The following is a 15,260-nucleotide window of genomic DNA, read 5'->3' as shown; positions in this document are numbered from 1 at the left end:
TGTGTTACCGTTTCAATCCGTCCTGAAAGTCACAGCGTTGCAGTACACCGGCGTCTGCTGTGTCGCAGTGCGTTGCGTGCGGGTTACCCGTTTTCCCGGTAAAAGGGCAGAGTGGGCGTGGCCTGCTAGAGACGGCACAAACCTTGTTGCGTCTCCTCCTCTGCGAGGCATTGCATAAGAAATGTGGTCTGGACGCGTCCATTGCTGGAATGCCTACTGGTAGGCTTTTGTGCGGCACATTGTCTCTGGTTGCATTCAGACTGGGCGGAGACATCATGCCAAGTGGCCGTTGACGGAGTGTTATTTTTCTATTTTGCCGAGCGATGGATCGCTGGAAAAAGGACACAAAACAGGCACAATGTGTGGACCAGCCCCCCTCGTCAAGTCGCACCAGTGTTTTTGAATTTGCAGCAACTTTTAGTGCCCAATGAGGATGAGCAAATTGCCCAAGGCACCTAACTCTGCTATTATCCCCCAAGAGGCACCGTCAGCCAGGGGGCTGAGCCTGGGAAAGGCCATCCTGTGTCAGACTGTTCCAACTCATACTTACCTGGCAGGGGAGATACCATGATCAAGAAGGTGGTTCACCCAGGGCGAGGCTCAGCCATTGCACTCCGGTTGTGCTGACCCCTGCGAATTCCCCAAATGTGGGAATCTCGACTGCATAATTTGTGGTAGTGGGGGACTGCGTCCGCGCTCTCCCCTGATGACAATGTGGAAGAAAAACAAGTGAGTGCTCGTCTCCCGCGCTTTCTGCCGAGCAGCTCGGAAAGCCGACCTTCAACCTCTGAATGCTGCTTTGGGGTCCTTGTGTTACCGTTTCAATCCGTCCTGAAAGTCACAGCGTTGCAGTACACCGGCGTCTGCTGTGTCGCAGTGCGTTGCGTGCGGGTTACCCGTTTTCCCGGTAAAAGGGCAGAGTGGGCGTGGCCTGCTAGAGACGGCACAAACCTTGTTGCGTCTCCTCCTCTGCGAGGCATTGCATAAGAAATGTGGTCTGGACGTGTCCATTGCTGGAATGCCTACTGGTAGGCTTTTGTGCGGCACATTGTCTCTGGTTGCATTCAGACTGGGCGGAGACATCATGCCAAGTGGCCGTTGACGGAGTGTTATTTTTCTATTTTGCAGAGCGATGGATCGCTGGAAAAAGGACACAAAACAGGCACAATGTGTGGACCAGCCACCCTCGTCAAGTCGCACCAGTGTTTTTGAATTTGCAGCAACTTTTAGTGCCCAATGAGGATGAGCAAATTGCCCAAGGCACCTAACTCTGCTATTATCCCCCCAGAGGCACCGTCAGCCAGGGGGCTGAGCCTGGGAAAGGCCATCCTGTGTCAGACTGTTCCAACTCATACTTACCTGGCAGGGGAGATACCATGATCAAGAAGGTGGTTCACCCAGGGCGAGGCTCAGCCATTGCACTCCGGTTGTGCTGACCCCTGCGAATTCCCCAAATGTGGGAATCTCGACTGCATAATTTGTGGTAGTGGGGGACTGCGTCCGCGCTCTCCCCTGATGACAATGTGGAAGAAAAACAAATGAGTGCTCGTCTCCCGCACTTTCTGCCGAGCAGCTCGGAAAGCCAACCTTCAACCTCTGAATGCTGCTTTGGGGTCCTTGTGTTACCGTTTCAATCCGTCCTGAAAGTCACAGCGTTGCAGTACACCGGCGTCTGCTGTGTCGCAGTGCGTTGCGTGCGGGTTACCCGTTTTCCCGGTAAAAGGGCAGAGTGGGCGTGGCCTGCTAGAGACGGCACAAACCTTGTTGCGTCTCCTCCTCTGCGAGCCATTGCATAAGAAATGTGGTCTGGACGCGTCCATTGCTGGAATGCCTACTGGTAGGCTTTTGTGCGGCACATTGTCTCTGGTTGCATTCAGACTGGGCGGAGACATCATGCCAAGTGGCTGTTGACGGAGTGTTATTTTTCTATTTTGCCGAGCGATGGATCGCTGGAAAAAGGACACAAAACAGGCACAATGTGTGGACCAGCCACCCTCGTCAAGTCGCACCAGTGTTTTTGAATTTGCAGCAACTTTTAGTGCCCAATGAGGATGAGCAAATTGCCCAAGGCACCTAACTCTGCTATTATCCCCCCAGAGGCACCGTCAGCCAGGGGGCTGAGCCTGGGAAAGGCCATCCTGTGTCAGACTGTTCCAACTCATACTTACCTGGCAGGGGAGATACCATGATCAAGAAGGTGGTTCACCCAGGGCGAGGCTCAGCCATTGCACTCCGGTTGTGCTGACCCCTGCGAATTCCCCAAATGTGGGAATCTCGACTGCATAATTTGTGGTAGTGGGGGACTGCGTCCGCGCTCTCCCCTGATGACAATGTGGAAGAAAAACAAATGAGTGCTCGTCTCCCGCGCTTTCTGCCGAGCAGCTCGGAAAGCCAACCTTCAACCTCTGAATGCTGCTTTGGGGTCCTTGTGTTACCGTTTCAATCCGTCCTGAAAGTCACAGCGTTGCAGTACACCGGCGTCTGCTGTGTCGCAGTGCGTTGCGTGCGGGTTACCCGTTTTCCCGGTAAAAGGGCAGAGTGGGCGTGGCCTGCTAGAGACGGCACAAGCCTTGTTGCGTCTCCTCCTCTGCGAGGCATTGCATAAGAAATGTGGTCTGGACGCGTCCATTGCTGGAATGCCTACTGGTAGGCTTTTGTGCGGCACATTGTCTCTGGTTGCATTCAGACTGGGCGGAGACATCATGCCAAGTGGCCGTTGACGGAGTGTTATTTTTCTATTTTGCCGAGCGATGGATCGCTGGAAAAAGGACACAAAACAGGCACAATGTGTGGACCAGCCCCCCTCGTCAAGTCGCACCAGTGTTTTTGAATTTGCAGCAACTTTTAGTGCCCAATGAGGATGAGCAAATTGCCCAAGGCACCTAACTCTGCTATTATCCCCCAAGAGGCACCGTCAGCCAGGGGGCTGAGCCTGGGAAAGGCCATCCTGTGTCAGACTGTTCCAACTCATACTTACCTGGCAGGGGAGATACCATAATCAAGAAGGTGGTTCACCCAGGGCGAGGCTCAGCCATTGCACTCCGGTTGTGCTGACCCCTGCGAATTCCCCAAATGTGGGAATCTCGACTGCATAATTTGTGGTAGTGGGGGACTGCGTCCGCGCTCTCCCCTGATGACAATGTGGAAGAAAAACAAGTGAGTGCTCGTCTGGCGCGCTTTCTGCCGAGCAGCTCGGAAAGCCAACCTTCAACCTCTGAATGCTGCTTTGGGGTCCTTGTGTTACCGTTTCAATCCGTCCTGAAAGTCACAGCGTTGCAGTACACCGGCGTCTGCTGTGTCGCAGTGCGTTGCGTGCGGGTTACCCGTTTTCCCGGTAAAAGGGCAGAGTGGGCGTGGCCTGCTAGAGACGGCACAAACCTTGTTGCGTCTCCTCCTCTGCGAGGCATTGCATAAGAAATGTGGTCTGGACACGTCCATTGCTGGAATGCCTACTGGTAGGCTTTTGTGCGGCACATTGTCTCTGGTTGCATTCAGACTGGGCGGAGACATCATGCCAAGTGGCCGTTGACGGAGTGTTATTTTTCTATTTTGCCGAGCGATGGATCGCTGGAAAAAGGACACAAAACAGGCACAATGTGTGGACCAGCCACCCTCGTCAAGTCGCACCAGTGTTTTTGAATTTGCAGCAACTTTTAGTGCCCAATGAGGATGAGCAAATTGCCCAAGGCACCTAACGCTGCTATTATCCCCCCAGAGGCACCGTCAGCCAGGGGGCTGAGCCTGGGAAAGGCCATCCTGTGTCAGACTGTTCCAACTCATACTTACCTGGCAGGGGAGATACCATGATCAAGTATCAACTGACTCTATTGTTGTCGAGCGGTGTATGGGGCACAATAAAGTAAATAGCGTCGGCGGCTATATCATACCGGCTCCTTTCTGGCCAGAGGACCAGCATGGCGTTAGGAAACAATCAAGCCAACCGCAGGAATGCTGTCCGCTTCGACCTTCTGGAAGATCTTCAGATGGACCGGCTGCAATTCAGCAGACAGATTTTGCAAAAAGAACTTGGCATTTCCACCAACCAGCTTGACTACGTTTTTGCATTTCCGGGTAAGAAGATCTTTGAGGTGATATTTACAACAACACGATACTACGAAAATTGCCTGGAAAAGTTTGAAATCAAGAAAAAGTCAACAACAAGCTTCAAGAACATTATTATGTCACCTTTGGCAGAGAGAGACCTGAAAACAGTACATGTAATGATTTTCTCTGAGAGAGTCAGGAACCAGGATGTTTGGACATGGATGGCTCGGTACTGTGAGGTGATTCATGCCATGGAAGTTGTTGACATAGATGGAATCAAGACAGGCACCAGACGATTTCAAGTGCGTCTCATAAGGCGACAGGGGGTCCTCCAGCATCTCCCAAGCACCATCCAGTTGGGAGCCTTCAGAGGGTCTGTGTTCTACTCTGGTCAGCCAAAAGAATGTCGTAAATGCGGCAGCCTAGAACATCTGGCTGCTGCATGTACGGTGGACATCTGCAGGAACTGCAAAGCATTCGACCATACAACAGCCCAATGTCCAACCCCTGTAAAATGCAATCTCTGTGCCTCAGCCCAACATCGCTTTAAAGACTGCCCTCAAGCATACTCCAACCGGCTGAAACTGTCCACAGTAAGATCAATTGTTTCTTTAGGCCAAGACCACATTGCTGAAAACTCTGGCAACAATCAGGCGCCCTCTCAACATACAAGCCCAGTGCGACAGCCATCTGGCCCTGCACTCCAACAGCCAAGTGAAGAACCGGTGTTGGACCTGGAGGAGGAGGTACAAGAGGGAACACGAGTCTTGGACTGGAGCGCTGGGCTATTAGAGAATGACGACGAAGCATTCAACTCCCCTGCCTCCACAATGGACCTCACTGCTTTCCATCAAGCAGACCATCCTCCCGAACCTGGCTCCAGCTCAAGGACAGAGTTGACACCGATGACTCTACAGGAGGCAGGGAACCGTCTGGACAACCTGCTGGCTAGCATCTCTCCTCATGCAGCTACCTTGAAACAAGAACCAACGGCCAATTCTCTCTTCGAGGAAGTTGAGGGCTCAACATCCCTGCTGCCAATCATCACCATCCATCAGGGACCAGACTCATCTGCCTCCTCATCATTGGATGGCCAACGCCCGAGGTCAACATCTACAGTCAACCTTGCATCAGTGCCAGATCCCAGCTCCCAGACCTCCATGGAACGGGCTGAAGATGCCTCCCAGTCCTTACTGACCTCTTTGCCCCTTCCCATTGCCACCACCTTGGTACCAGACACAGTGGACTCTCCTTCAAGAAAACGGGTAAATGAGTCCCCCCCATCAGGTGAATCCTCCCCCTCGACCTCTTCTGTGTTACCTCATTCCAACTGGCCCGTTTCCTCCCCCACATCAAACCCCTTTCTTGAGCAAGATGTTGTAGTTGCTTTTACATCTACAACACAGATAAAAGACATGTCAAGAAAGGTGGAAAGAGATGTGAAACCAAAGAAAAAGAAGATAATTAAGAAAAAGTAGATGTTACATAGTTGTCACTGAACTAACCCTCTTCACCCCTTTGAACTGCACTTCTATGGCTCCTCTCTCTATAGCATCCCTCAATACTAGAGGACTAAATGACCCAGTAAAGTGCTCATCAGCCTTCACTTTTCTACACTCAGAGGGTAATGACATCTTCCTACTTCAAGAATGTAATGTATCCTATAGAGAGAATTACAAGGTCTTCGAGGAGAGATGGAGCCACGGCCCATCAGTATGGTCAGGCGACAACAAAAACAGATCTTCAGGGGTTGCAGTATTATTTAGAGGGCATGATTTTATCATCCAGAAGGTACAACGTGTGATAGATGGGAGAATTCTATGTGTTGATGTTTCACTGTTTAACGCTAAGTTAAGAGTAATCAATGTGTATTGCCCTGTTGAGCTCCGAGAACGGTTAACAGTGCTCAAAGAATTACAACCCCTTTTGTTGTGTAACAGAGAGGTCATTCTGGGTGGCGATTTCAACTGCTTGGTAAGCAAAAAAGAAAAGTTAACCACCTCCACAGTAAGGCTGGACTCCAGTTCTGAAATCCTAAAAAACATTATTAAAGATTTTAGACTGATAGATGTTTACCGCTTAAAAAATCCGAGTTTACCTGGGTATACCTGGTCCAACGGCAGAACCCATTCCAGAATAGACTTTCTGTTGACATCAAGGGGGCTGCAGGTTGTAGATGCAGCAGTCACGCCAGTTTTTTTCTCTGACCATCATAAAATTGAATGTTCTCTCATGTTTAAAGAAAACATCAAAAAAGGTAGAGGTTCATGGAAGCTGAATATTTCCCTACTACAAGATGCAAAGGTGGTCAATGATTTTAAGGTGAAGCTTAACCAATGGCTCTCTCTTAAGCCCTCCTTCAACTCTGTGGGGGAATGGTGGGAAGAAGTCAAGATTAGGGCAAAAACTTTTTTCATAGAGGTGGGTAAACGAACTGCTAAAAAGAGACGTCTGAAGCTCCAGAAATATCAGGCAAAGCTGCAGAGATTTTATATAATGGCTTATGCCGGGCTAGATGTTGCAGAGGATATAGCTCAATTGAAGAGAGAGATGTTACGCCTCTCCACGGCGGCCAGTCGGGGGCTACTGATTCGTAGCCGAGTCCACCACATGGAAAACAATGAAAAATGCTCTAGATACTTTTTTAGGAAATTAGCTAGGCCTAAAAACTTTATAGAAGGATTAAAGAATAAAGAGGGGCAAGAAAAAACTGAAATACATGAGATACTAAGTTGTGTACACTCCTTCTACTCTGATCTTTACAAAAGTGAAGATTTAGATAAGACAGCTTTAGAAAACCTTCTATCTAAAGTAGATAAAAATATTAACGAATTTAAAGGGAAGCTTGACAGTAAAATATCTCTGAGTGAACTCACCAAAGCAGTAGAAAGCATGCAAAATAACAAGGCCCCTGGGGCAGATGGGTTGCCAAAAGAATTTTATACTACCTTCTGGGCAGAGTTAAAGGCCCCTCTTTTGGAGATGTACAATGAGAGCCTCCAATAAGGGTCGTTACCACCATCCCTAAAGGAAGGTACCATTTCCCTTCTATTTAAGAAAGGTGAGAAAAAAGATCTTAAAAACTGGCGCCCCCTTACACTCCTTGGTGTTGATCGTAAGATTCTAGCAAAAGCAATCTTTCTTCGCCTACAAGAGGTAATAGAGAGGTTGGTTGGGGTCGAGCAGACCTGTGTGGTTCCAGGTCGCTCCATGAGTGATAACCTTGCTTTAATAAGAGATTCATACTTGTATGCTTTAGATCGCAATGTACCCCTATGTATTGCTGGCCTGGATTTAGAAAAAGCCTTTGATAGAATAAGCCATGAGTATCTCAAAGAAGCACTGGTGAGGTTTGGGTTTGGCCCACAGTTGAGGGCATGGATTAATTTACTGTACTTTGATTGCTCTAGTAGAGTAAACATTAATGGCCACTTCAGTGAACCTATTAAGATCCAGTCAGGGGTCAGACAGGGATGCCCGCTATCAGTCAGCCTGTTTGTACTAGCCATGGAGCCTCTGGCCTGTGGGATAAAACATGACACTGATATTCGGGGCCTTCCTGTCCCTGGTAGTAATGGAAAGGAGGCTAAAATGTCCCTGTATATGGATGACTTGACAATCCTTTGTACCAGCAATAATTCAATGGTTAAAGCCCTCCAGTGGAGTGAGCAATTTTCTCAAGCATCTGGGGCCAAACTGAACCGGGCCAAAAGTGAGATCCTCTACCTTAATTGGCCAGAAAGAAAGCCTGATTTAGGGTTGGTTGAAAAAGAAGAGAGGGTAAAAATTTTGGGAGTGGAAATTGGGAAGGGAATGGAAATCATAAATTGGGAAACAAGATTACCAGCTATCAAAGGGAAATTGCTTCAGTGGGAGGAGAGGGATCTAACATTCACTGGCAAAATTTTGGTGATTAAGGCTGAGGTTCTGGCCTCTTTGACCTTTCTGGGAGCCACTCTGCCAGCTCCCAAGACATTCCTGACCTCTTTGAGACGCATCATGTTTCAATTCATTTGGAGCTCCCAACAAGAACATGTCAAAAGAGACATCATGTACAAACCTCTGGTTAAAGGAGGGAAAGCTGTACCTGAGTTGGGGGCCAAATTTGATGCCCTTTTTTTGACACCAATTTTAAATGCGGTTTTTACAGAGAGCAATACCAGTCTCTGGTTTCATTTTGCCAAGTTTTGGGTAGGCCGCATGATGTATCGAGGGAAGGGTAAAAGGGTTTCTCTTTGTACGCCCAATGCTGAAAGTAGACCAGCTCTATACGAGAGAGCATTAACACTCTTTAAAGTAGCAAAGTTAGATTGGTCTGTGGTAGGTAAAATAGATAGGGTTGATGTGGAGGGGTGCCTTTCACCCCCGACCTCTAGCCTTGTGCCGGTAGGTATCCTACCTGAGAGCAAATGCATCAGAGTTTGGAAAAATGTAAACTTACCATTTTTGTTCAATGTACATAAGGACCTGGCCTGGAAGATAGCCCAAAATTGTGTCCCTACAAGAGCCTTCTTACTGAGAAGGCGATGCACACGTAGTGCTAAATGTCCAATAAAAAATTGTAATGATGGTGAAGATGTGGCCCACTGCTTTTGGTCATGCGCTGTTTCAAGGGCAGTGTGGGAAATTCTAAATCCATGGTTAACAGACCTTTTTAGAGCCCCTAATGAAATGGATGTTTTATATGGAAACATTGAGACAGATGAAAAGGACAGAAATGAAAGGTGGTGGGCAATCATCAACTGTGTCAAAGAAGGTATCTGGAAATGCAGAAACCTAACTGCCTTCAGAAAGCTCTCTATTTCACCTGATTCTGTGGCAAAGGTTGGCATTACAGGTGTCAGGGACTACATCATTAGGGATAGAATTAAGTATAATGATCAAGAAATGAAAAACTGGTGGAAAACTGACAAAATTCCTGTTGCTTTAATGGATCTTTTTTAAAATTAAGAAAACTGAATGGAACATCTATTTGGTGTTACAACTGCTGAATAGAATGTTTATTGAATGAAATGTAACTATTATTTATTTGATTAGAATATCTACTTGGTGTTGGGCAATTTTAATTGTGGGATTAATGTATGTCTGTAACTAATTTTGACTGAAATTAATAAAAGCTTCTAAAAAGTGAAAAGTGGTTCACCCAGGGCGAGGCTCAGCCATTGCACTCCGGTTGTGCTGACCCCTGCGAATTCCCCAAATGTGGGAATCTCGACTGCATAATTTGTGGTAGTGGGGGACTGCGTCCGCGCTCTCCCCTGATGACAATGTGGAAGAAAAACAAGTGAGTGCTCGTCTCCCGCGCTTTCTGCCGAGCAGCTCGGAAAGCCGACCTTCAACCTCTGAATGCTGCTTTGGGGTCCTTGTGTTACCGTTTCAATCCGTCCTGAAAGTCACAGCGTTGCAGTACACCGGCGTCTGCTGTGTCGCAGTGCGTTGCGTGCGGGTTACCCGTTTTCCCGGTAAAAGGGCAGAGTGGGCGTGGCCTGCTAGAGACGGCACAAACCTTGTTGCGTCTCCTCCTCTGCGAGGCATTGCATAAGAAATGTGGTCTGGACGTGTCCATTGCTGGAATGCCTACTGGTAGGCTTTTGTGCGGCACATTGTCTCTGGTTGCATTCAGACTGGGCGGAGACATCATGCCAAGTGGCCGTTGACGGAGTGTTATTTTTCTATTTTGCCGAGCGATGGATCGCTGGAAAAAGGACACAAAACAGGCACAATGTGTGGACCAGCCACCCTCGTCAAGTCGCACCAGTGTTTTTGAATTTGCAGCAACTTTTAGTGCCCAATGAGGATGAGCAAATTGCCCAAGGCACCTAACTCTGCTATTATCCCCCCAGAGGCACCGTCAGCCAGGGGGCTGAGCCTGGGAAAGGCCATCCTGTGTCAGACTGTTCCAACTCATACTTACCTGGCAGGGGAGATACCATGATCAAGAAGGTGGTTCACCCAGGGCGAGGCTCAGCCATTGCACTCCGGTTGTGCTGACCCCTGCGAATTCCCCAAATGTGGGAATCTCGACTGCATAATTTGTGGTAGTGGGGGACTGCGTCCGCGCTCTCCCCTGATGACAATGTGGAAGAAAAACAAGTGAGTGCTCGTCTCCCGCGCTTTCTGCCGAGCAGCTCGGAAAGCCGACCTTCAACCTCTGAATGCTGCTTTGGGGTCCTTGTGTTACCGTTTCAATCCGTCCTGAAAGTCACAGCGTTGCAGTACACCGGCGTCTGCTGTGTCGCAGTGCGTTGCGTGCGGGTTACCCGTTTTCCCGGTAAAAGGGCAGAGTGGGCGTGGCCTGCTAGAGACGGCACAAACCTTGTTGCGTCTCCTCCTCTGCGAGGCATTGCATAAGAAATGTGGTCTGGACGCGTCCATTGCTGGAATGCCTACTGGTAGGCTTTTGTGCGGCACATTGTCTCTGGTTGCATTCAGACTGGGCGGAGACATCATGCCAAGTGGCCGTTGACGGAGTGTTATTTTTCTATTTTGCCGAGCGATGGATCGCTGGAAAAAGGACACAAAACAGGCACAATGTGTGGACCAGCCACCCTCGTCAAGTCGCACCAGTGGTTTTGAATTTGCAGCAACTTTTAGTGCCCAATGAGGATGAGCAAATTGCCCAAGGCACCTAACTCTGCTATTATCCCCACAGAGGCACCGTCAGCCAGGGGGCTGAGCCTGGGAAAGGCCATCCTGTGTCAGACTGTTCCAACTCATACTTACCTGGCAGGGGAGATACCATGATCAAGAAGGTGGTTCACCCAGGGCGAGGCTCAGCCATTGCACTCCGGTTGTGCTGACCCCTGCGAATTCCCCAAATGTGGGAATCTCGACTGCATAACTTGTGGTAGTGGGGGACTGCGTCCGCGCTCTCCCCTGATGACAATGTGGAAGAAAAACAAATGAGTGCTCGTCTCCCGCGCTTTCTGCCGAGCAGCTCGGAAAGCCAACCTTCAACCTCTGAATGCTGCTTTGGGGTCCTTGTGTTACCGTTTCAATCCGTCCTGAAAGTCACAGCGTTGCAGTACACCGGCGTCTGCTGTGTCGCAGTGCGTTGCGTGCGGGTTACCCGTTTTCCCGGTAAAAGGGCAGAGTGGGCGTGGCCTGCTAGAGACGGCACAAACCTTGTTGCGTCTCCTCCTCTGCGAGGCATTGCATAAGAAATGTGGTCTGGACGCGTCCATTGCTGGAATGCCTACTGGTAGGCTTTTGTGCGGCACATTGTCTCTGGTTGCATTCAGACTGGGCGGAGACATCATGCCAAGTGGCCGTTGACGGAGTGTTATTTGTCTGATGACAATGTGGAAGAAAAACAAGTGAGTGCTCGTCTCCCGCGCTTTCTGCCGAGCAGCTCGGAAAGCCGACCTTCAACCTCTGAATGCTGCTTTGGGGTCCTTGTGTTACCGTTTCAATCCGTCCTGAAAGTCACAGCGTTGCAGTACACCGGCGTCTGCTGTGTCGCAGTGCGTTGCGTGCGGGTTACCCGTTTTCCCGGTAAAAGGGCAGAGTGGGCGTGGCCTGCTAGAGACGGCACAAACCTTGTTGCGTCTCCTCCTCTGCGAGGCATTGCATAAGAAATGTGGTCTGGACGCGTCCATTGCTGGAATGCCTACTGGTAGGCTTTTGTGCGGCACATTGTCTCTGGTTGCATTCAGACTGGGCGGAGACATCATGCCAAGTGGCCGTTGACGGAGTGTTATTTTTCTATTTTGCCGAGCGATGGATCGCTGGAAAAAGGACACAAAACAGGCACAATGTGTGGACCAGCCACCCTCGTCAAGTCGCACCAGTGTTTTTGAATTTGCAGCAACTTTTAGTGCCCAATGAGGATGAGCAAATTGCCCAAGGCACCTAACTCTGCTATTATCCCCTCAGAGGCACCGTCAGCCAGGGGGCTGAGCCTGGGAAAGGCCATCCTGTGTCAGACTGTTCCAACTCATACTTACCTGGCAGGGGAGATACCATGATCAAGAAGGTGGTTCACCCAGGGCGAGGCTCAGCCATTGCACTCCGGTTGTGCTGACCCCTGCGAATTCCCCAAATGTGGGAATCTCGACTGCATAATTTGTGGTAGTGGGGGACTGCGTCCGCGCTCTCCCCTGATGACAATGTGGAAGAAAAACAAGTGAGTGCTCGTCTCCCGCGCTTTCTGCCGAGCAGCTCGGAAAGCCGACCTTCAGCCTCTGAATGCTGCTTTGGGGTCCTTGTGTTACCGTTTCAATCCGTCCTGAAAGTCACAGCGTTGCAGTACACCGGCGTCTGCTGTGTCGCAGTGCGTTGCGTGCGGGTTACCCGTTTTCCCGGTAAAAGGGCAGAGTGGGCGTGGCCTGCTAGAGACGGCACAAACCTTGTTGCGTCTCCTCCTCTGCGAGGCATTGCATAAGAAATGTGGTCTGGACGCGTCCATTGCTGGAATGCCTACTGGTAGGCTTTTGTGCGGCACATTGTCTCTCGTTGCATTCAGACTGGGCGGAGACATCATGCCAAGTGGCCGTTGACGGAGTGTTATTTTTCTATTTTGCCGAGCGATGGATCGCTGGAAAAAGGACACAAAACAGGCACAATGTGTGGACCAGCCACCCTCGTCAAGTCGCACCAGTGTTTTTGAATTTGCAGCAACTTTTAGTGCCCAATGAGGATGAGCAAATTGCCCAAGGCACCTAACTCTGCTATTATCCCCCCAGAGGCACCGTCAGCCAGGGGGCTGAGCCTGGGAAAGGCCATCCTGTGTCAGACTGTTCCAACTCATACTTACCTGGCAGGGGAGATACCATGATCAAGAAGGTGGTTCACCCAGGGCGAGGCTCAGCCATTGCACTCCGGTTGTGCTGACCCCTGCGAATTCCCCAAATGTGGGAATCTCGACTGCATAATTTGTGGTAGTGGGGGACTGCGTCCGCGCTCTCCCCTGATGACAATGTGGAAGAAAAACAAGTGAGTGCTCGTCTCCCGCGCTTTCTGCCGAGCAGCTCGGAAAGCCGACCTTCAACCTCTGAATGCTGCTTTGGGGTCCTTGTGTTACCGTTTCAATCCGTCCTGAAAGTCACAGCGTTGCAGTACACCGGCGTCTGCTGTGTCACAGTGCGTTGCGTGCGGGTTACCCGTTTTCCCGGTAAAAGGGCAGAGTGGGCGTGGCCTGCTAGAGACGGCACAAACCTTGTTGCGTCTCCTCCTCTGCGAGGCATTGCATAAGAAATGTGGTCTGGACGCGTCCATTGCTGGAATGCCTACTGGTAGGCTTTTGTGCGGCACATTGTCTCTGGTTGCATTCAGACTGGGCGGAGACATCATGCCAAGTGGCCGTTGACGGAGTGTTATTTTTCTATTTTGCCGAGCGATGGATCGCTAGAAAAAGGACACAAAACAGGCACAATGTGTGGACCAGCCACCCTCGTCAAGTCGCACCAGTGTTTTTGAATTTGCAGCAACTTTTAGTGCCCAATGAGGATGAGCAAATTGCCCAAGGCACCTAACTCTGCTATTATCCCCCCAGAGGCACCGTCAGCCAGGGGGCTGAGCCTGGGAAAGGCCATCCTGTGTCAGACTGTTCCAACTCATACTTACCTGGCAGGGGAGATACCATGATCAAGAAGGTGGTTCACCCAGGGCGAGGCTCAGCCATTGCACTCCGGTTGTGCTGACCCCTGCGAATTCCCCAAATGTGGGAATCTCGACTGCATAATTTGTGGTAGTGGGGGACTGCGTCCGCGCTCTCCCCTGATGACAATGTGGAAGAAAAACAAGTGAGTGCTCGTCTCCCGCGCTTTCTGCCGAGCAGCTCGGAAAGCCGACCTTCAACCTCTGAATGCTGCTTTGGGGTCCTTGTGTTACCGTTTCAATCCGTCCTGAAAGTCACAGCGTTGCAGTACACCGGCGTCTGCTGTGTCACAGTGCGTTGCGTGCGGGTTACCCGTTTTCCCGGTAAAAGGGCAGAGTGGGCGTGGCCTGCTAGAGACGGCACAAACCTTGTTGCGTCTCCTCCTCTGCGAGGCATTGCATAAGAAATGTGGTCTGGACGCGTCCATTGCTGGAATGCCTACTGGTAGGCTTTTGTGCGGCACATTGTCTCTGGTTGCATTCAGACTGGGCGGAGACATCATGCCAAGTGGCCGTTGACGGAGTGTTATTTTTCTATTTTGCCGAGCGATGGATCGCTAGAAAAAGGACACAAAACAGGCACAATGTGTGGACCAGCCACCCTCGTCAAGTCGCACCAGTGTTTTTGAATTTGCAGCAACTTTTAGTGCCCAATGAGGATGAGCAAATTGCCCAAGGCACCTAACTCTGCTATTATCCCCCCAGAGGCACCGTCAGCCAGGGGGCTGAGCCTGGGAAAGGCCATCCTGTGTCAGACTGTTCCAACTCATACTTACCTGGCAGGGGAGATACCATGATCAAGAAGGTGGTTCACCCAGGGCGAGGCTCAGCCATTGCACTCCGGTTGTGCTGACCCCTGCGAATTCCCCAAATGTGGGAATCTCGACTGCATAATTTGTGGTAGTGGGGGACTGCGTCCGCGCTCTCCCCTGATGACAATGTGGAAGAAAAACAAGTGAGTGCTCGTCTCCCGCGCTTTCTGCCGAGCAGCTCGGAAAGCCGACCTTCAACCTCTGAATGCTGCTTTGGGGTCCTTGTGTTACCGTTTCAATCCGTCCTGAAAGTCACAGCGTTGCAGTACACCGGCGTCTGCTGTGTCGCAGTGCGTTGCGTGCGGGTTACCCGTTTTCCCGGTAAAAGGGCAGAGTGGGCGTGGCCTGCTAGAGACGGCACAAACCTTGTTGCGTCTCCTCCTCTGCGAGGCATTGCATAAGAAATGTGGTCTGGACGCGTCCATTGCTGGAATGCCTACTGGTAGGCTTTTGTGCGGCACATTGTCTCTGGTTGCATTCAGACTGGGCGGAGACATCATGCCAAGTGGCCGTTGACGGAGTGTTATTTTTCTATTTTGCCGAGCGATGGATCGCTGGAAAAAGGACACAAAACAGGCACAATGTGTGGACCAGCCCCCCTCGTCAAGTCGCACCAGTGTTTTTGAATTTGCAGCAACTTTTAGTGCCCAATGAGGATGAGCAAATTGCCCAAGGCACCTAACTCTGCTATTATCCCCCAAGAGGCACCGTCAGCCAGGGGGCTGAGCCTGGGAAAGGCCATCCTGTGTCAGACTGTTCCAACTCATACTTACCTGGCAGGGGAGATACCATGATCAAGAAGGTGGT

At 50.4% G+C, this 15,260-nt stretch overlaps 10 non-coding genes and 1 pseudogene across 10 annotated transcripts; all 11 read left to right on the top strand.

Moving 5' to 3' along the window:
• Positions 1 to 542: 542 nt before the first annotated feature.
• Positions 543 to 706, top strand: LOC140993023 (U1 spliceosomal RNA). Its single transcript, XR_012178540.1, has one exon. It is a non-coding gene; the product is annotated as a U1 spliceosomal RNA (small nuclear RNA).
• Positions 707 to 1,351: 645 nt separating this feature from the next.
• LOC140993011 (U1 spliceosomal RNA) lies at positions 1,352 to 1,515 on the top strand. Its single transcript, XR_012178529.1, has one exon. It is a non-coding gene; the product is annotated as a U1 spliceosomal RNA (small nuclear RNA).
• Positions 1,516 to 2,160: 645 nt separating this feature from the next.
• Positions 2,161 to 2,324, top strand: LOC140992999 (U1 spliceosomal RNA). Its single transcript, XR_012178518.1, has one exon. It is a non-coding gene; the product is annotated as a U1 spliceosomal RNA (small nuclear RNA).
• A 645-nt stretch (positions 2,325 to 2,969) lies between these two features.
• Positions 2,970 to 3,133, top strand: LOC140992786 (U1 spliceosomal RNA). Its single transcript, XR_012178336.1, has one exon. It is a non-coding gene; the product is annotated as a U1 spliceosomal RNA (small nuclear RNA).
• Positions 3,134 to 9,132: 5,999 nt separating this feature from the next.
• Positions 9,133 to 9,305, top strand: LOC140992806 (U1 spliceosomal RNA; annotated as a pseudogene).
• A 645-nt stretch (positions 9,306 to 9,950) lies between these two features.
• On the top strand, positions 9,951 to 10,114 carry LOC140992987 (U1 spliceosomal RNA). Its single transcript, XR_012178507.1, has one exon. It is a non-coding gene; the product is annotated as a U1 spliceosomal RNA (small nuclear RNA).
• Positions 10,115 to 10,759: 645 nt separating this feature from the next.
• On the top strand, positions 10,760 to 10,923 carry LOC140992797 (U1 spliceosomal RNA). The gene has a single exon (XR_012178346.1). It is a non-coding gene; the product is annotated as a U1 spliceosomal RNA (small nuclear RNA).
• A 1,059-nt stretch (positions 10,924 to 11,982) lies between these two features.
• Positions 11,983 to 12,146, top strand: LOC140992973 (U1 spliceosomal RNA). The gene has a single exon (XR_012178495.1). It is a non-coding gene; the product is annotated as a U1 spliceosomal RNA (small nuclear RNA).
• A 645-nt stretch (positions 12,147 to 12,791) lies between these two features.
• On the top strand, positions 12,792 to 12,955 carry LOC140992961 (U1 spliceosomal RNA). Its single transcript, XR_012178484.1, has one exon. It is a non-coding gene; the product is annotated as a U1 spliceosomal RNA (small nuclear RNA).
• Positions 12,956 to 13,600: 645 nt separating this feature from the next.
• LOC140992949 (U1 spliceosomal RNA) lies at positions 13,601 to 13,764 on the top strand. The gene has a single exon (XR_012178473.1). It is a non-coding gene; the product is annotated as a U1 spliceosomal RNA (small nuclear RNA).
• Positions 13,765 to 14,409: 645 nt separating this feature from the next.
• Positions 14,410 to 14,573, top strand: LOC140992937 (U1 spliceosomal RNA). The gene has a single exon (XR_012178462.1). It is a non-coding gene; the product is annotated as a U1 spliceosomal RNA (small nuclear RNA).
• The last annotated feature ends 687 nt before the right edge of the window (positions 14,574 to 15,260 follow it).

This window comes from Pagrus major, chromosome 24 (genome assembly GCF_040436345.1).
Source record: "Pagrus major chromosome 24, Pma_NU_1.0".
Lineage (NCBI taxonomy): Eukaryota > Metazoa > Chordata > Actinopteri > Spariformes > Sparidae > Pagrus > Pagrus major.
Note: the sequence above shows the minus strand (reverse complement) of the source record. Positions and strands in the feature narration are given on the sequence as shown.